The sequence below is a fragment of the Ambystoma mexicanum genome, chromosome 4p (genome assembly GCF_040938575.1).
Source record: "Ambystoma mexicanum isolate Mex_15411 chromosome 4p, UKY_AmexF1_1, whole genome shotgun sequence".
Classification (NCBI taxonomy): domain Eukaryota; kingdom Metazoa; phylum Chordata; class Amphibia; order Caudata; family Ambystomatidae; genus Ambystoma; species Ambystoma mexicanum.
In genome coordinates, this window is record NC_090927.1 from 444,198,901 (window position 1) to 444,220,205 (window position 21,305).

The 21,305-nt window shown below is 47.8% G+C and overlaps 1 protein-coding gene and 1 long non-coding RNA gene across 2 annotated transcripts in view; one reads left to right on the forward strand and one right to left on the reverse strand.

Annotated features, from left to right (window-relative positions):
• Window positions 1-241: 241 nt before the first annotated feature.
• LOC138453272 (uncharacterized) lies at window positions 242-8,462 on the reverse strand. Its single transcript, XR_011260387.1, has 2 exons — window positions 8,218-8,462; window positions 242-1,040 (listed from the first exon to the last, which is right to left on the reverse strand). It is a non-coding gene; the product is annotated as an uncharacterized lncRNA (long non-coding RNA).
• Window positions 8,463-8,497: 35 nt separating this feature from the next.
• Window positions 8,498-21,305, forward strand: part of KCTD21 (potassium channel tetramerization domain containing 21) — a 158,501-nt gene continuing 145,693 nt past the window's right edge. The window contains exon 1 of the mRNA XM_069605958.1: window positions 8,498-8,623. The gene's annotated coding sequence lies outside the window, so the exon portion shown is untranslated. The remainder of the gene's footprint in view (window positions 8,624-21,305) is intronic.

Genomic DNA, 21,305 nt, shown 5'->3' on the forward strand with positions numbered 1-21,305 from the left:
GCTGAGCTTGGGGGAAGTGGATAAACCAGAAATTCCACCATGTGCTTTGGAAAACCACACCCCTTTGGGGCCAGAGCATGATTTTAAAAAAGATGGATAATTCACAGTGCGGACTTGTCAAAATTATATAAATAACATCATCATTCTTGCGATTTTTCTGTGCACATTTTAAGAGGTGTTAGGACCCTGTGGTATGTTCTTGGGGATAGTAGCAGAAAAAAAGGTTGTTACTCCAAATGTATGCATGTTAAAAATCTGACACTTTATCATCTGAAACCCATATCCCTGGTGCACATTTGTGTAAAATCTGGAAAGATTTAGAGGTCGCTATCTGGATGAAAAGGGGAGAATTCTGTCATAAGTGGACATGACATCGTACAAAGACAGGGATCGGATAGTTTGGTGCTACAGAAAATATGTTAACTGGACCTATAATATTAGAAAAATGGTACATAGATAAATATGTATTTGGGTCACAAATAGATTTGTTTGCAATTTGACAAGGGGAGGTTCCTCTGACCATAAAACCTACAGCATCACTCTGACACTCCATTTCTTTCCCCCAATCAAGGGAGAGAGGAAAGCTTGGCCAATGATAAGTGAGAGGGGCAGGCTTAGCTAGGCCCAGGCACACACCCATTTTCAAAACACATAAAAGGAACATTGAAACCCATGTAGAGACATTCACTTTACACTTTCTTGCGGGACGCTTTGCCGGGAGACTTCAGACTTCACATCCAGAGATCCAGACTTCAAATCCATCAATCTCCAGAGACCAGAAATTAACTCCAGAATTTGTAGCAGAGAGGCCTGAATCCACAAGCTGAATCCTCTTCAGCAGGCCTCAAAACCAACCAAACTATTCAACAGCCAGGCGAGCTGTTTGAATTCTTTGCCAAGAACTTTTGCAAGAACCTGTAGCAGTATCTAGAAAGCAGTGCTGTATCCGGAACCAGAGAGAACCAGAGACCAGATCGCTGTGAAGAACTGCTAGCAGAAGTCCAGCCAATCCTGACCCGATGGGTGACGAAGTCGCATTCCTGTGAATTGTCAAAGAAAAGTGATTACATTGTCTTTTGTTGAAGTCATATCAAGTTTATTTTCTGTACTGCATTTTCATTCATCATTGCATTGTCCTTGAAGTCATAAAAGCATTCTCAGCTACTTTATCCTCTCTATATCAACTTCTAAGCCATTAAAAAGAGTGTACCACTATAACATTATCCATTGTTGATCAACATCATATTCTCAAGTGTGATATCAAATATTAATTTACTATAAAAAAGTGTGATAGATATATATTGTTTAATTTTCAAATAAACCTTTTAAATTTGCAAAACAAACCTACTTCTTGGCTCAGCGGGGTCGGGGGGATTCTGAGAGAGGGGTGTTATATAAGGGTTGTCATCCAGAATAAATGAACTGGACATAAAAATATATCAATAAGGGTTTCCCTCAGCATCCCATACTAGGCATTGACTTAGCTGTAGTGTTGAATTGAATCCGCTTACAGTACCACTGGTGCAAGTGGTGCAGTCCAGGGCCAGGGGCAGGGGCAGGAGGCAGCACAGGTCCCTGACCCTGTGACTGCACCACCATGCACCAGCAGGGATGCCCCATCCCAGGCCCGTCCGCAGGTGGGGGGGGGATGTCCATGTCATCTGACACTCCTCTACCTGCGGACGAGGGGACCCCTGGCCGTATGGAGAAGGTCCTGATTGGTGTCACGTTGCGCACGTGTGACATTCGTGATGACGTGCATGCTTCCCGGGAGGAGCACGCACGTCATCACGAAGAGCAGCGTGCCAACGTGGTCAAGTTGGGAGTGTCCATGGTCGGGGGTTTTGTACATGTGTCGGCCACTCTGGCGGCCCTCTCCTCCTCTGTGGAGACTATGCGCCAGTCGTTCTCCATGCCGTCTTCTGGCCCAGATGCCACCAGGGCCCCCTGTGGACCTGCCCTGACCAACGCAGCCAGCCCGGTGGGGATCCCATCCCTGCCACAGTCGGGAGTCGGAGGTCCAGCTGCCGTCGTGCTGGCAGAGGCAGTTGCGTCGTAGGCAGCGGCAGGCTCAACGAGGGATGTATCATGGCTCGGGGCAATCTACATCAGAGGGGCAGGCATCGGCCGGAGGGCAGGAGGACCCTGGAATGGGAGTGTCTTCCATGTGGCAGCGGTTGGGCCAGCAGATAGGTGCGGAGCGGCGGCGGGCAGAGGAGGCACGGCTCACGATGGTCAGGGCAGAGAACTCCATGCGCCGGGCGCTGAGGCGGGCTGAGTGCCTCGAGGGAATTCGCAGAGAGTTGGAGGTGGACATGGCGTTATCCCTGCGAGACCTCGGTGCCAGAGAACAGGCCCGCCGCCAAGACATTGAACAGGAGTTTGATGATGCCCTGGCCCATGACATCAACAAGTGAGCCGTTGGACTTGCCCACCGCCATTGTATATAGTTCATTAGTGTTAAGTTTCATTTCTTTTTTCTTTCATTTGGGGCGCATGGTCTATGCCCCACATTTTTGTATATAGTTAGTAATTAGGTAGGTTTCATTTATGTTGTTGGGCTCATGAACCCTGGATTTGCTATTTGTACATAGTTTTACAGTGGATTTTTCTCCATCTTTTTTTTTCTTCACCATGGAGCAATGGATATTACGCTTTTCTTTCCCTTTGGATTTGCTTTGTTGGACGGTGACTTTGGACACATTTTCATTTGGATTAATTTGGATTCTCATTTTTTTTATTTATCATTTTTTGGGACATGCTGCATTTTCATTATTATTGGCATTATTGTGTGTTTTTATTTCATTCCCTTCATTTTGACTTGATTACATTTTTGTTTCTTACTTAAATGTGTGGTCTTCTCTCATTGGTTTCATGCATGTCACAATGTGGGTTTTCTCAGTCATGTGTTGCCATTGTGTGGGTCGGACAGACTTGTACTCATGCGCATACTGCTTATTTGTGATCTATCATGTAATGGGGATTTCAATTTGGAGTGGATGTAAAGCTTGGTTGGGTGTTTGGACTGGGGTGCTGTAGGGTGGGATTTGTGTGGCCATAAGAGCCAGGGATCTGGATTGTGATGACGTGTTGGCTGGGGGACATGTGTCAAGGCCTGCTGGCAGGTGCCTGTCAATGATGGGGGGGTGGGGGTGCAGGGGGACATGTGTGGGGGCCTGCTGGCAGATGCCCCTGACTGCTGGGGGGTGGGGGTGCTGGGGAACATGTGTGGGGGCCTGCTGGCAGGTGCCCCTGACTGTTGGGGGGTGGGGGTGCTGGGGGACATGTGTGGGGGCCTGCTGGCAGGTGCCCCTGACTGCTGGGGGGTGGGGGCCTGCTGGCAGGTGCCCTGCACTGCTGTGGGGTGGGGGTGCAAGGGGACATGAGTGGGGGCCTGCTGGCAGGTGCCCTGCGCTGCTGGGGGGTGGGGATGCAAGGGGACATGAGTGGGACGTGAGGGGGCCTGCTGGCAGGTGCCCCTGACTGTTGGGGGGTGGGGGTGCTGGGGGACATGTGTGGGGGCCTGCTGGCAGGTGCCCTGCACTGCTGGGGGGTGGGGATGCAAGGGGACATGAGTGGGACGTGAGGGGGCCTGCTGGCAGGTGCCCCTGACTGCTGGGGGGTGGGGGTGCTGGGGAACATGTGTGGGGGCCTGCTGGCAGGTGCCCCTGACTGTTGGGGGGTGGGGGTGCTGGGGGACATGTGTGGGGGCCTGCTGGCAGGTGCCCCTGACTGCTGGGGGGTGGGGGCCTGCTGGCAGGTGCCCTGCACTGCTGGGGGGTGGGGGTGCAAGGGGACATGAGTGGGACGTGAGGGGGCCTGCTGGCAGGTGCCCCTGACTGCTGGGGGGTGGGGGTGCTGGGGAACATGTGTGGGGGCCTGCTGGCAGGTGCCCCTGACTGTTGGGGGGTGGGGGTGCTGGGGGACATGTGTGGGGGCCTGCTGGCAGGTGCCCCCGACTGCTGGGGGGTGGGGGTGCTGGGGGTGGGAGTGCTGGGGGACATGAGTGGGGGCCATACTTACTGCATCTTTGGGCATGCGAGACAACGTTTTTCATTTCAAATGCATGATTCAACTCCATTTCTCTGAGCTTAATTTTTGATGTTTGCTTTCAGTTTGAGCTTGGATTCTTTTAAACTCTAACTCAAGTCTCATTCTTTCAAGTGAGACAAATTCAGGACTTAGTGTTGGGCCTGGTGAGGTCCCTGTTGTCAAAGGTTGAGGCCTATGAGCAGGTAGAGGCATGGCCTACATTCCGAGAGTCTTCTGCCTCATCTAACTCATCCACAATATCAAAGCTGGGCACTGACATATCATCCTCATCAACATTTTCCACATTTGCTGCAGGGGTGGGGGTTTCAGACCCACTCCTCAGACTTCGGTATTCTAACAACTTTTCTATCAATTCAACCTTCTTGCCTTTTACAGTGAGATTCCTAGCTTTACACATATCTCTCAATTAATCAACTGTTAAAGTGACTAGAGTCTCCTGTCCGTAGCTTTCCATATCAGGCATGATAAAACAATTGCTTCTCTAGTGTTGCTTAGCCTTGTGAGTTATTTGAACAAAGGTAAGAGTAGTATTCTAAATGTAACAAGTATACTTTAGCCTCACCACTGTACACAGTATTAGGCAGAATCACACGCAGTACCCTTGGGGAACACTGCATGTAATTAAGACTACAAGTGTCAGTACAATTTCACCTTTGGTACAAGCCTGTACTACACAGTTATGTGGTAACAGTGGCTGAGCAGCCAGAATTATCTCAAGAGTTGAGTGAGCAGTAGAACAAGTTACACAAAGGACCAACTAATACAATGATTCAAATACACACAGATTCAAGGTTTCTGGGTAAAAGAATATACATTTATTTACACAGTTGTAAAACAGTTCACTAGTAAGAGCACTACAATACACACCACACATATGTTACTGAACAAGTTCAGCTTCCCTGAAGTGGGAACAAAATGGCACTTCAGTTACTTATAAAGGGGATAAAAAAAAACAAGGTTATAATAAAGGCAGCCCCAATACAGGGCAAAGGGTTTCAGTTAGCTACAACCAGCAATACTTCTCAACAGGCCTGAGCCAAAGGCTAGTTCAGGGTCTTTGTATAGGATAGCACAGTTCTGGTAGATAACGGTTAAGTCTTTGCCACGGATTTTAAAAGAATCTGGCAATGCAAAATGTTTGATGAATGTTTAGGGAAAGACAAGCCTTCGAGTTTGAGGAAAGTTCCACAAACTTTCGTGATGGCCGAAAAGACTTCCGGACCGCGTTTGCACAGTACCTTTGCAATGAAGAAGAGCTGTAGCTGAGGCAGTTGTTCCTGGCAGATCCTGCAGACCCCGCTGTTCCTGAGCTTCAGTCATGGGGACAAGAAGGACGACGTCAGGAGGATCCTGCACTGCCCAGGGAAGAGGCCAAAAGCTGTAGCAAGACGATGGTTTAAGGGGTGGTCGGTCATTTTTTCGAAAAAAAAAAAGTCGAATTCCGTTTTTTTAAATTATATATTTATTTTGGGGTTCAGGATAAAAAAATGGGTTAAAAAAAAAATTAAAAAAGGGGGGTTGGGGGGGACCCCCCCCCCATTTCGAAAAAAAATGCATTAAAAAAAAATGACATTTTTTTTCAACATTTTTTTTCTCGAAAAAATGACTTTCGACATTATTGGTTTCGAAATTATGACTATAAACCGGTTTAAGGTGTGAGTGCCTTAAAGACCACAAGCTGGTTTTCTTCCCCCTGGCTATCCGGTTTTCAACAGCACACTGATGAAAATTCGACCAGATGGGGACGGTGTCCAGGTGGTTTGTGAGTTGGTTGGTCCCACCAAATTCAAGGGAAGAAGTTATCCTTGAAGGGCTTCTCTGTCGTCGGAGTTTCAGGCAATTCGGACCCGCAGTAGGGCTTCACCGGTCGTCCAGGAGTTGCAGCAGTCCTCTTCCTTTCTTCGGTTCTTAGAGACCTGCTTTTAAACAGTTTTCCCCCATTCAATCCAGCCTGGCTGTCACTCACACAGCAAGGTGGCTGTCCTTGCCGGACAGCCAGCCGGCCAATCACGCCAGAGGGCATTCAGGTCTCCTAGGAGACTAAGCACAGGGAGTTTCGGGCACCTCCTTCACAGCCTGTCCACCCGAGACACCCTGACGCCATGAAGCCCGCCAAAGGTCAACAAACAAAGGGACCAAACCTGGTCTTGCGCGCAGAGACAAACACAAGAAGGACCTTTCTTAAAAGAAACGGCGAAAAAAGTAAACCGGAGTCTCTTTTTATAGATAGGTCTTGGGCGCCATATTGAAAAACATGGCTGACCCGATTTTAGTTGCCGTTGTTCGCGGTCGGGAAACATCATGGTAGTTTGATCTAAACCACTTCCACCAGCCAATTAAAGTAGGAAAGGTTACCCTGTGACTGTTACATGAGTGTTTTGACTCAGGGGAAGCTAGGCAACCCCTTCAGCACTCTATAGGAAGATAGCGCGTGCTGGGTCAATAAATTTAAAGTGACTAGTAAAGTCAATTTAACTTTACATGCTCTCGGAGACAGTAGTCAGTCCCAGAGAAGGTGTTTAAACCTTGGGGAGTCTGAAAGACACCCCTGTGCCACTGCACTGAAGGTGCTGTGTGACACACAGAAAAAGATGATGCCATGGAGTTTGTTTAAAACACGATAACCAAAGAACACAAAAGTAAAACACACATCAAAATACATGGAAGAGTGGGAAAAAGGCTCACACTCTTCCCAGGTAGAAAAAATCAAATCCTAGAAATCCAGCAAAGTTGCTGGGGGTCTCAAAAGGTAAGGGAAATAAGCACATTTTGAGAATTCTCCCTCACACCACCAACCACCAAACCAAATACAGGAAGAGCTGCACCTCCAGGAGTCCCATATGAACTCCTGCACGGAAAACAAGACAGAACACATGATAAAAAGCAATAAAGGACAAGGATACGGAGGCCCTGTCATTCCGATGCATTTCCAGCATCACACTGACTTCCTTCATGTGTCTTAGAATTGCCCGGCTATACGATACTTGGAGGAGGTATTTGACACTCTCAGTGGTAGAACAGGCCAAACAATACATTTAGGTCCACTAATAGGCCTACTGGGTTACACCAAAGAAATCCCCAAGCATACCAGGAAATTGGTTAGTCTACACTGCGCTGGGGATGAGGGGGGTTTGGATAAGAAGCCCAAAACACTCACAATGGAAACTAGATAGAACATACTGTCTCGATATGGAAAATGGCTGTGGGTCACTGAATCTAAGTGAAGGCAATGTTGGTAACATTTGGGATGTATATACACACTATCTGATCCGACAAGCTGATGACACCGTAGGAGTTTCTCCTACAATGGAAGTTGACTGTTGATTGGTATGAGCAAAGTGTCACACCATATAAGTAAAATCTGAGAAGTGATTATGAAATGACGCTATCACTATTATACAGGCATGAGATTGTCGCGACTCAGCACATGGGACAATAACGAAATCAGGACTCATGAACAGTAATAAATCTCTGAAATTGGGGGGGGGGTGGAGGAGTACCAGGGCGGGGGGAGGGTGGAAGAAGGGGCATACCAGCAAGCAGTGCTGAATGTTTGTTGTGTTACTAAATGCCAATAAACAGAGTTTAAAAATAAAAAAACTATATCATAATAAAATAAAACATTTTAAAAGGATCATTGATTTTCAACAATTGATGAGTGTTGTCATATCTGTCTACAAAACCCGTTCGGAGAACAGGTACTTTTTGATATTACACTATCGAAATAAAAACCATAGAGAAACACAGGGAAAAATAGCAGTTAACTTCAGTCAGCAAAACACAATCACCATATTTATGCAATGCCTTCCATAGTCAGGCAGTGTTTCCAAACACACATTTCAAAAAGACCTTTTACAAACAATATTTCTCTACCAATTACATCTGGAAAGGGATGTGTGCAAGTCCCTGAATTGTAGACTGGTCTCAAATCCCAGTTTCTCCACTTAACCAAAGTGTGTGCTCACTGCCAAATCCTTTTATCTCACTATGTTTTCTCTGACAAAATTAAAAGTGTATATAAGGTATTCAGCTTACTGCTACTGCAAAAAAGCCTCACATCTGATATTACCATATAGGGAAATATCAATAGAGGCAATTGATATACTGGAGGACAGCATTTGTCTCCTGCCTTAGTCATGGCAACGTATTTTTCATTTAACTTACCATGATACTGTTGCGTTTGAAGAATCATTCTTTAATACAATTTTCTGTAATATCACTGATATCACTATTTCTGCAGATAAGGGGGTCCCCACACAGACCAGATTTGCCGCTTAGGGCCCCGCAGATCCTAGGCCCTAAACGTCACGCATTGGCAATGAGGTAGCGCCAAATCTGTAAGCAAAAATGTATGCATTCCCTATCGCTCTGAATGCCGCCATGCTTCAATGAATATCGAGCCGGGCCTGCGCACCGAGGTCTTGCAGCGTCACCAGGTAACGTGCAACGTCACGCGGCCGGCCTCCCCTGTCATTCTGAGGCAGCTGTGCCTGTTGCCAGGAATAGAGGGTGTTGCCGGGCTCCGCAGCCAGGGGGAGCTGTGGGGATTACAGACGTCTGTATTTTGCAGGTGAGACGGGTGCCCTGGGAAACGGGGTATGAGGTCTAGGTATGTGGAGCGAGGCGATCATTAGTGGGCTCGGGCACCCCTTCAAAGTCTCCTCGAGTCCCTTTCTCTGTGGTTGAAGATGACGCTTTCTCCACCCGCAGCATGCTTACGCGCAGCCCGCCAGACAACTAAAACATCACCTGATGCGGGGCTTCTCACGGACAGCTTCTGCTGAAGAACTCAGCTGCTCTCACCGATATCAGGGTGGAGGGATAACTGACAGATCATGTGCTAAAGGGAGGCGGGTTCTCAACTATCTCTTTTTGTAAGACGTTAAGTACGATTTTTAAAAAAAATCTTAATTTGCAGAAATATGTATATTTACCGACTTTTGGGGGTATTTTAAAAACGGTTTGATTGGATATTTGCTGTACTGCAAACTTTCAGATGCATGCTGTTTAATTTACCATCTATTTAGGGATTTTGGATTGCTTTTTGTTTGTCCATAGGGTGGACTGCTTTTTGTTTGTCCGTAGGGTTTTAGTAGGTTTTGCCATACAGAAATAACAAAACTTAATTCAGACGTAAACATGTCTAACATGACACCTATTAGTAAACATGATTAAAATGTGGTACTATTCTAGGGGGCAAGCAGTTATTCAAAAATATGTTTTAACCAACATTAAATGGCAGAAGCCTGTTAGTGGTGCTTAAAACATCACTATCTATACAGCAAGAATTTATTTTATTGTCCAAATCACATGATGAGCCAACATCCAAACTAACCAGGTGCTTTGAGACCACTACAGTTGTGAGTTGTTGCAGTATAACATCCTTGTAACGTAACATCATTTAAAATGTGGACAATTGTGGTAGGCTTGCTTTTTATGTGCTCATCTCTTTGTGACATGTTCAGGAAATGCTACCACTGGGTTTGTTCATTTTCCGAGTTCATGGAAATGCAGTACGTTCGGCATAGGTTGTTGTCCTAGATGTTATGTGACGATATTGTGCAGCGTTGGTCCCCATTGTGCAACCATCCCCCAAACTTGCTCCAAGCACCAGATGTAGAATGACCTCTCATAAGAATAAAGGCCCTACTCTGAGCTCCAGCCGGAGACCGAAGCAGGCGTTTCAGTCGAGAACAGGGCTTCTTGTGTCTTTTTAAACTGTCCATCGTTGATAAGAAAGTACACAGATACTACGACCTATGCATCCCACACCACCCATTCAACAACTGCCAACGAGGTGAGTCTGAATTCCCCCTCGAGGTGCAACAGGAGTCCATTGTTTGCCGCACCTGACAATGGCCGCATTCAGGCACTTGTTCCGTCCTCTCCAGCCGGTGCGAGGGAGAGCACGTGTGGGGCACCTGCAGGCCGAGGCCTGCTTGCGGAGCATAAATGAAACACACACACTCATGGATCTCGTGTTGGCCCAGAACTGCTTCCTCGTCGAGGGGGCAGGCTTTTATTAGAGTGCCTGACGTCACCACGTCGCAGGACGTACGTACATAACATTCCTCCTTTTTTCCAACAAAACTATAACACAACATACTAACCATGGTCATGTGAACTGATCCAACTTAACTCTACAGTGCATTCTAGTCCAGCACAACTTGTGGTCCTACCACTCATGGGTCCTCATTACGACTTTGGAGGTAGCCATGTCTATCGTGTCCGGGTTCCCTGAATGGGGAAATACCAGGCCATTCCGAGTATGGAGGGCCCGGTATTTCCTCCTTCATGGAACCCAGGCCCGGTCCTTCCCCATTCCCCATTCCCCATAGGGCTCGAATGGGAATGGGAGGGAGCTAACAATGGGCCCATTACGAAAAACCAGACGTCCAGAGCGGGTCCCGCGAGGCGTCCTCGTCATTGTGCGGAATGGGTTTAATGGCGCCGGCACCATTCCCAGCGCCGTTAAACCCATTCCGCACAATTTATAATGAGGCTCATAGTCTTTTAACTTTTCTGGGGCTTTCGGTGCAGTTCTTAGGGCACAGCGCCCACCTCTAGGGGCTGTCCCCGAACTCGTGTCCTGTTGCTTCTCACCTGCCTTCTTTGAAGACGCCTCACTCGCTTCATCCATCAGTTAGTCTGTCCCATTCCCCACGGTCGACTCCTCCTCCTCAGATTGTTGGTGCTCGTCCTCCGGCGGCGACCCAGCTTCCTCCGAGGGCTGCTGGTCCCCATCAGTCCACATTTGTCTTGGCGCTCCCTTGAACCATGATGCGTTCCTAGTGATCTGTCGCTGCCCTTGTGTAGCCGTTATCATGGTTCCTCGCTGTTGAGTTATGGTCCAGGGGGCCACGTCGTACTGGGTGTCCAGTTTTGTTTTCGAGGGGTTCCTCTTCACAAACACTTGATCGCCTACTTGGTGTCTGGATTCCTTTGCATGTCTCTTGGTGCTCATGCGCTCATTCGCTGTGATCCTTCTTTGATGAGTGCTCTCGCTGTCGTAGGCGTCTGTGCCCCTGCTTGGATGGTGTGGAATGGATGAATTTATCACTGTCCCATACATGACATCTGCCGGTGGTAACCCCGTGTTGCTGTGAGGTGTTATTCTGTAGTTCCTTAGGAATCGGTACAGGTCCACCCTGCAGGGCCTGGAGTGCACCCGGGATAGGCATAGCACCTTGTTAAGGGTGCGCATGAACCTCTCCACGTCTCCATTGGCTTGGGGCTATCTTGGCGTGATGTGGTGGTATTGGATGTTCAGATCATCTCGGTATTTTTTGATTTCGGCCCCTTGGAAGGGTGGCCCGTTGTCGCTTCGGATGCGGCGAGGTAGGCCATGGGTGGCAAAAATCTTCTCCAGAGCCGGCATCACCATGTCTGCGGAGGTAGATGACACGATTTCCACCTCAGGATATCTTGAGTAGTCGTCAATGGCTACTAACAGATACATGCCTTCCTGGACCGTGCAGAAGTCAACGCTGATCGCATCCCATCTTGAGGACCCCGATTCTGCTACTTGTATGGGTTCCGGGTTTGGCGTTGCGCTTGTAATCTGGCATGGAAGGCATGCTGTTATTAGTTGTTCGACCTTGGTGTCGATGTTCGGGAACCATACTCTGTGCCTGATCCTGGCTTTGGTCCTGACCATGCCTTGGTGACCTTCGTGAGCCAACGCCATGACTCTGTCTTGGAGCCCTGCAGGTATGACAATTCGAGCTCCTCTTAGTATGAGTGCTTCCTTGGTGACGGACAGGTCTTGTCGTACCGGGAATATGCCCATGAGGAAGTCTCGAGCTTCGGTTGTGCGATTGTGCACCTTTCGCAGAAAAGATTTCCATTCGCCAGAGATGATGGCGTCTTTGACGAGGTCACAACAGGGGTCAACTTGTGCTGCTTGTATGATGTCTTCAATGCCGATTGCTCTGGGTTTCATCGTGTGAATGACCTGGCAGATGTGTTCCTCGGTTTCTTCTGCCACATTCACTTCTCTAGGCATGGCTGCTCTCGAGTTTCTGGATAGAAAGTCTGCGGGGTTGCTAGTTCCAGGTTGGTATGTCAGTTCAAATTCATATTGTTGCAGGTGTAGCAACTACTTCACTATCCTCGCCGGGGGCTGTGAGGAGGATCCTGTGAATATGGGGATGAGAGGCTTGTGGTCCGTGTATGCTTTACATTTTTGTCCATATAGATATATGTGAATGTGGCGGCAGCCCCACAGTACTGCAATGCTCTTTCTCAATGTGGGAGTACCGTTGTTCAGTGGGAGTTAAAGCACGGGACGCATAGGAAATCAGCTTAGTTTCTCCTGTGTGGGCAACTTGAACCAGGATCGCCCCGAGGCCGACAGGGCTGGCGCCGACATATAGTTCCGTTGACAGTATGGGGTCGTAGTATGCCATTGTGGTGTCGGCTGATGGGGATGTCTTGATCTCCTCGAAGGCCTCCTGGCAGTTGGTGCTCCAGACCCATTTTGTGAGTTCCCTGAGTGGCTCGGACATCGTTGCCAGGTTAGGGATGAATCTTCCACAGTATGTCGCCATCCCCAAAAAGCTGCGTACTTCTGAGGGTGTTGTCGGGGGTGAGGCTTCTTTGATGCCCACAACTTTTTGTGGGTCGGCTGAGACTGCTGCGCCGTTGAACACATATCCGAAAAAAGTGATTTCTTCCTTCATGCACTTGCACTTCTCCCAGTGAATGGTTAGTCCTGCGGTCTCCAGCCTGCTAAGTACCATCTCGAGGCGACGCATGTGTTCTTGCCTGTTGCTGGCGTGGATGAGAATGTCATCACTGACATTGAGTACCCCCGGGATACCTTGTATCACTTCCTGGATGACTTGCTGCAAGACTTCGGCTGCTGAGGATATTCTGAAACTCAGTCTTTTGTATCGGCACAAGCCCAGGTGTGTGAAGAAAGTCGTAATGTATCTCGAATCCTGATGCAGTTTTAGCTGATGGTACCCAGCGTTGAGGTTGATCTTGGAGAACACCTTTGATCCAGTGAGGTCTGTGATGATTTCGTCAATCGTGGGGGTGATGTGCCATTCCCGCTTGATAGCTGCATTGGGGAGGTAGGTAGGTGACACCCACGGTGTCGGCCGAGTTACCTCCTCTGTGATACCGGCTTTCTCAAGTTCACACAGCTCCTTTTTTACTTGGTCTCTCATGTGAAAAGGTGTCCTTCTGTGACGCACCGCTTGTGGCTGTGCTGATTCGTCGATATGGAGTTTGATTGATGAGTTTGCCTTTCAGGCATCTGATACCTTTGAGGAGGCCTGGGTGCTTGTCCAGGAGGCTGGCAATGTCCGTTGGGTCTGTTATGTTACAGAAGAAGTGTATTAACTCTAGGTCTTCCGCTGCATCCCCACTCAGCAGGCACTCGATGCCCGCGTCAACGACATACACCTTGGACTGTAGTGTTCGGTCCCTCTGCTTAGAGTTGTCTGAAAGCGCCCTACCACTGGCCGCCGGCATAACGTTCACTGAGGCCAAAGTATCGATTGTCATTTGGGTCTCTTGGCCTTGTATGGCCACTAGGCATTTCCGTCGTCTTTGCCTTTTTATCGACCTTGTGCCTCTGTGGTCAAGTGCTGAGACTAGGTACACTTTCTTCCCTCTTCTCAGTTGTCCACTTTCTGTTGCTTTTGTTGTGACGCCGTCGCAATCACCTTCTTCGTCGGTGGATGAGTTGTCTGTCTTGACACGGCATGCATTGGCCTGTTTCTTTTTCCTCTGGGCCCCTTTTTCTTGTTGTGGCTGGGGGCGTTGTGCAGGCCCTGACGATCTGCAGATTCTCGCGTAGTGATCCGTCTGGCCACATGCTCCACACGTGGTTCATTGTGCTGGGCAGTTTCGCCTTCCAGGACGTGCGCCTCCACACCACCCACATTCAGCCGGCCTTGGAGGCCTTGATAACCACCGAGATGAAACGTTTGCATCGTTGGAGTCTTCTCTTGACTGTTGGTGGCTGGCAATTTGCGCTATCGTCGCTGTCGTCAGTGTTAGCTGGAGCTTCTGCAGGGTGGTGCTCATATGTGCCGCTCTCACATGTGATAGTTCCCTCTGACGTCCGTATTCAAGGATCCAGGCTAATGAGATAACCGTTTCGCTCAGCACCAACCTGCGTAGCTTTTCCGAGTGCATGCCATTGATGATCTGGCGTCTGATTTCTTTTTTGACGTTGTCGAACTCGCATGATAGCGCAAGTTTCCTGAGTCTTGTGTGATATGCATCAAGCATTTCCTCTTCTAGATGGATGGTGGTGCAGAAAATGAAAGTTTCGTAGTCTGGGTTTAGTTGTGGCATAAAGTGGACTGTGAGGGTGTCCTTTGCTAGCTGGTAGATGTCTAAACCAGCTCCGATGACGAGCGAGTTAAAGATGCGTAGGACTTCATCACCCACGTTGAGTAGGAGGTGTGACCTAATTTTCCTGGGCGTTGTGACGTCCTTGCAGTCAATGGCCATTTCAAATTTCTGGACCCACAGCAGTCATCGGGGACCCACAGATGAGGAGTCTGTGTATGGGTCAAAAGGTCCGGATGCCATTGTGGTTCCCCCTTGAGGTCGCGGGGAAGGTGTTGTGGGCGATAGATTCTCTGCAATCCTCGATGGCGTGCTAGGCCTGGGTGTGGATAGGCCTGTCGCCATGATGTGCTGATGTAGGGCTCGTGCGCCAAAGTTTTCTCACCTCAAGGGGGTAGTTGCTGGCGGTGCTGTGTTTCCTGGCCTGCCTGGAGGTCTGTTGGTTGGCTCCACTCCTGCATTGGCATCAAGCCTGCCTCTTGTGTGTTGTTCTTGTGGGAAGCCCATTGTGTTTTGGGGCAGGAACTAGAAGCAGTGTGCCAAATGGGAGAAAGGAGAAGACATTTTTTAATTATTTTTTTAAACATTTTTTTTATCTGGTGGGGGATGCCCCCCCCCCACTGTGTTTCCACAAATTCTCCTATGTCGAGGGTTTATTAACGATATTGTTGCACACGCAGGTGGTGTGTAAGTTCCCCGTTCCCTCGTCACCAGTGTTCCGTCCTCTCCAGCCGGTGCGCCGGTGAGGGAGAGCATGTGTGGGGCCCTGCAGGCCGAGGCCTGCTTGCGGAGCATAAATGGAACACACACACTCGTGGATCTCGTGTTGGCCTGGAACTGCCTCCTCGTGGAGGGGGCAGGGGTTTTATTAGAGCACCTTACATCACCGCGTTGCGGGACGTAAGGCGTACACAAGATCACCCATAACGCCAATCGTTCAACATCTGCAACCAAGAGCGGCCATTGTGACCGCAGCACCCTGGACGGCAAAACAAAAATGTGGCGAACCCTCGCCTCAAGTGTGCCTCTGGTCATGTGGGAGGGTGCAAGGGGGGGGGTGGCGGCAACCTTTTCAATAGGTGCTGATCTTCTCCCTATTGTTATTACATTAATTTCAATAAGGCACCTGCCACGCCTTCTCCCAACACACCAGCTCGGGAGAGACCATGAAAGACTCCGTCACGCCCCCCACCACCCCTAAGCTGGCGTGGTGGGGTACTAATGGCAGGGCGGCCCACCCCTAAGGCCGGCTCTGTCTGGAACAGTGCATTGTCGATATTCTCACATTGGCTGATACAGTAGAGACAGATACCTGGAAACTGCACACAAATCACACTAAGTCCTTATTATCGATCCCAAAGAAAGGGGGGAGCAGTTTCATTGACACAGATGCAGAGTTTGTCTACTGCATCACAGAGCCAAACGGACAACAGAGGAAAGGTGGGATTTCCATTTGACTCTGAAATGATCGGCAAGCCCTTTTAAAAATTTAGAGCAAAGTGGAGCTAACACCTGCAAGTAATCCCAATTAGTGTTTTGTATACAAACATATTTAAAGAGAAGTAAGAAGAGAGGGAGAATTGATGTGAAGGAAGAAGGACCAAGCAAGGAGAGGGCTGCAAAGCGAGATGGGTGCCATATCCCTGATGGCAAAGAGTCGCTGCAACGTCAGAAATTCCTATCGGTAGGAAAATCTTACTGCACTGATAATGTTGCATTTTCCCATCTGCCAGAAAATCCTGCCGATAGGAAAATTGACATGGATTATTTGACATGAATGGTAATGCCATTTTTTTCTAACTATCAGAAATTCCTACCTGCTAGAAATTGTAAAGAAATAGAGGTAGGAAAATTTGACCCAGTAGGAAAATCTGACAGCAAAGGTCTTGTCATTTTTTCCAACCCATCAGAAATTCCTACTTTCTGATGGGTTGTAAAAAATGCAGTGGTAGGAACATTTGAAGGGGTAGAAAAATCTGAAAGCAAAGGCCTGGGAAAGACAGAGCGGCATTGCAGGACCCACAAGAGCATCCACTAATTAGAGGTGGGTTCTCCACTAGAGAGTTGTGCTCAATCCTAGACCACCAGGGACATGAAAGAGAGACCTGACATCTTCCAGAGGCTATATTTACCAGGGAGAATAGCCACCATGAAAAACCCAGAGAAAGACTGGGAGCATGAGCTCACAGAACCGCAATGGGTGAACCATGGTGCCTCTGTGTGGATAAAGTGTCTGGCCCTTCAACCCAATTTTTTTAATGCAACACCTTCAAAGTGGGGCTTTGCCCCCTTGTAAAGACTTACCCTTTGACATACACTTCCCATGAGGGGAAGATAGATCAAGTTTTGGTAGGGAAAGCTTGTCATTCAGGGCAGAGGGAGGGATATTTTAGCATGGGACAGGAAACGGGAAGTGTGGGATGTCCGAGTGAGGTCAGAGGAGGAGACGGCAGAAGCAGCTGCGTGTGAAGGCGGTTATTGGAGAAAGAGGAGTTATTGGCAAGTGGGTGCAAAGGTACTGCAGAGTGAGTGTTGACATTTTTGTGGCAGATGGACAGAAGCTATTGTAAGGTGTGGATATGATGTGAATGTTACTGCATGAAAGGAGAGTGTTTGTGTAGTGTAGTGGTAGGGGAGAAGTAGTCAAGGGGGACTAGTAGTAGAAGGACGGGAGCAGTAGAGGGTGGATGGTATGAGTAGTAGTAAAAGAAGGATTAGTAGTCATGAGAGTAAGAGGAGTAGTAGTAGTAATTAGCAAATGAAGGAGTAGTAGTAGTTAATGGAGTAATAGTCATGAGAAGAGTAATAGTGTGAGGACGAGTAGTAGCGAGAAGAGCAGTCCTAGGGAGAGGAGGAATACGTGTAGTAGTAGTCCTAGCAGGAGGAGGGGGAGTCGTGGCAGAGGAGGAGTAGCTGGAGCAGGGGTAGTTCTAATAGGAGTAGTAGCAGTGGTTCAGCAGGAGTAGTAGTAGTAGTGATTTAGGGGGGAGTGGGAGGTGAACAAATCATCAAAGGGTGGATGCAGGAGGAATGCACAGTGAAACATAGGAGGAACAGAAGATTGGTGCGAAGGAGCCGAGAGGAAGAGGAAGTAGGAAGATTATCCTACCCACTTAATTAGTTACCGAGCATTCACAGATGCTTGACACATGCTCAGTATGGGGCTATAGGATTTTATTTTGGCAGGTGGCAAAAAGTGATGTTGCACTGGCTTTTAAGCCACAGGTAGTCTAAACACCTATTGTATCTTTCCCCAGCCTCTCCTGAGCCGCTTCAAATTCTAAGCAGTATCCCGAAGAGAAAAAATGCTCCACTGTTTCCAATCCCTGGTCAGACCACAACTGAGTAATTCTAAAACCCTGACGACCGAGGTCCGGGGGGGGGCCCACAAGGAACTCAACATGGAGGGCCACATTGAGAGAGACCTATTCAAACCTCTATCCTTCCACAATACCCAAAGTACACCCAAAGTAGGGTGAGCAGAAAGTAAGTGTGGAATCTCCCTCCAGGAGGACAATAACAAGTCTCTAACATTTCTAGGATGTATCACTGAGTCCTCCAGGAACGACCAATAATTCCCCATTTCATCACTGATAAGTAGAAGCATAACTCTAAGTTGGATCACTTTAAAATAGTTGAAAAAATCAGGAAAACCGGAGCCACCATGATCTTTAGGCAGAGTCACAGTTGCTTGTTTAATCTCCATTTTTTTACCTTGCCAGACAAACGTAAAATTCAGAAAGTTGAGTTGCCCAAAAAAATGACCTCAGGCAAGGAAGCGGGGAGCATCATGAACAGGAAGAGGAGGCGTGGGAGAATGCTGTCATCTGTCCGATCCACATCAGAGTAAGAGTGGATCATATCTGCAGATCCTTTTTCAAGGCCCCAAGCAGGGGTTGGGAGTCATAATTTAAACCACAAAGTAAGCCAAGGTCACTAGGGATTTGAATACCTAGGTACCTGATCGCTACCTTTTCTACAGACATATCGTACCTCTCGCTTACCCAGTCGTAACCAAAACCATCCCCATCTATAGGCAAGACATATGACTTTGTCATATGTATTTATTAAGTTGGTAAACTTGAGGGTTAGTTCTGGGTCAACTATTTCAAGAAAAAAACCCTGCTCACACATCTGACAGACTACGTGATCCCATGACCACGCTACGTACCAAATACATTCTAAGAAGTGAAGGCTCGGTGCAAAAACCCAGGGGGACAAATCTAGACATCTGACTGAACAAAAATCAAAAACAAACATTCCCAAACCAAGGCCAACAAAAAATTAAAAAAACTCCTTCCAAACCCTCTCCCCACAAGGCATTCGACTATGTAAGCCCAGGCTTCTAATTCCAGAGCTGAACCACCAGAAGCCCCCACCTTGCCCCATTCAGCGTAAAATAGAGCTTAATAACTCACAGCAAATTGCTAACCATTACTGAACTGGGTTTGTGGCACATTCCACCCCAAGAGCCCACCAGCACCAATACAAACCCACAACGTACACTGTTGCCCTTTAGTTTCTGCCTCCCAATTTTGACAGCCTGTTAGGTTTTGTGCGGGATAAGAGACACGCAGACCACCAGTTGGAGGGTTAGACAACTTTATTTAACCAATAAGGAAGGTAAGGAATAGTGGTATAAACTGAATCTGAACCAAAAAAAAGGATACTGTAGTCTGGAACCTTGACTTCACTGGTCAACACTTCACCAGTTGTTCTATCCACTGAAGTACGACAAAAGACAGTCCTTTGCGAGTATGTTTAAGGGAAATTTTGCACACTGGATTTTAGTTTTTTGTATTTTAATACAGTCTTACTTCCATTCAAAAATCTCTTGAGAAAGATATATAGCCTCCTGCCTGTATGTCCTGTCTAAAATCAGACGTTCTTCTGTTGCACAAACTAACTCTTTATAAAAATGGTTATTGACCAAGTCTTTCCTTTATCTTGAACATTCAAGTGCATTCCTTTCTCTTAACGTTCTTTTTAAAGTCTCTTTTGTCTTTCTTTTAAAAATGAAAACAGCATTTACTTCCTATATTCAAGTCTCTCTCTACAGGCGTATAGAAGAAATGACTTTAGGGCTTAATGTCAGTTTGTTCACTTTAATATCATTGAAGCTCCGCCCCCTGGCTGCTTTTCCCCTCTCACCGTGAGAAGATTGTGTGCCTTTCAACGTATCTTCTGTTTATCCTGGAAGGACCTGATCTGCCAAGCGTTTACTTAAAGACGAAGGTCGGTTGGAATCGGCTGATGTCGCCGCCCCTTTTCGGTCTTCGCGGGATCAGCTGTGTGCCGGCTGGAGGTATGAAGGGCGGATCATTTGGGCTGAGAACCCCGCCCCTACACTCATTAACCTGACGAGTGCCAGCTGATTGTAAAAAGGGCGGATCGGCTCGGCTGTTGGATTCGGCCCCCCCTTTCTCCTTACGGCGGTGATCGTGGTCACAGGACACAGCCACAGCGTTGCGTCTTTCACCATCTGGCTCCTTCGTTTCGATTCTCGCTCTCCATCCGGCCTCTCAAACAAGTACTTCTCGCCTTTAACTTCTACGACAACCAAATATAAAAAAAACGAAACCAGCGCAACGGCGCTTTTAACTTCAATTTCTTTTTGTCTTGTATGTCAATCTCTCTCTTCTTAATACGCCCAAGAGTAACAAACGTCCTTTTAGAACCCCTCTTCTGTTGTTTCCTAGCAACGAGAAACAAAATGGAGAGCCATGCTTAAGCTTAACCCTTTCATCACTGTGTAATATTAACCCTTTCTTTGAGTCTGATAATCTGCTACATTACACAGCCCCACTAAGCCAACCTAGGCTTCGCCAAGCTACATCAAAATGTAATCTTTTTAAGCTTGTTAGTCCTTCGGAGACCTATGGAGGACTTTGACCAACCCTTCCATATTCCCCTCGGAGAGTCATCTCCTCCTCAGTGAGGGTGTGTTCAATCTCATATATTTTCTGGTACCCTATCAGTTGGAGGGAGCACTGTCCCCCACTGGGGAGCTTCTCCCTGAGGAGCGCCCACCTCTCTCGTCAGTTCTTCCATGACTCTTTGAATATCCTCCTCATCCACCAAGTTATATTTCATTCACCCCCCATTCGAAGGAGTGGGAGAATGGGTACCCCCATCAATATGTTACCCCCTTCAGCCTTAGCCACTTGGTGAGCTCCAAATACAGCCTCCATCTCGTAAGGGTGTATGAGGACAGATCCCAGTATTTGGAAACCTTGGATCCCCCATAGTCTATGAAGCCCATACCTTCCGCCTTGCTAGAATCCTGGATTGTTTTAGAGTAATAGTGCAACATTACTAGTACCGAGCGTGGGCCTCTAACGCCTCCTCCAGCTCTATGAGCTCTGTCAACAGTGACCTGGATTCCTCCTTCGGTTGAAATAGGATATCCAAAACCTCCAGCACTGTCTTCACTACATCTCGCACAGATTCCCCATGTTTCTCCAGTATCCCAAAAAATGAAGATTGTTGTGACACTGCCTATTCTCAACACCGCCCAGTTTTAACTTCACTGTGTCTCCCTGGCGTTCCAGTTCGGCAATCCTCGAATCCAACTGGGATTCCAGTATATCCAAGGAAGACTCTTTTAAAAACTTTTATTTTATTGGCGGGCGTTAGGTAGCGGGTACACACAATAAACATATCTTAAGCAATTACATATAGATCTTCCATTTCACATTGGCAAACAGTACAAACTGTTATATCTGAGTACAGGACAGGCATATGATATGGTAAAACTGATTAATCTCGTATGGCTGATGATGCAGGTAAGTCGAGTTCCTCTTCGGTCAGTTTGTTAAGATAACTGCAGAAAGCAGGCCAAATATTTCTGTGGCGAGATCAAGAGGGTACGGAGATGATGTATTCCTCCTTGCAGGTTTGCGTCAAGGTGAGTGCTGTCAGCCACATTTTGAAAGTGAGGGGGA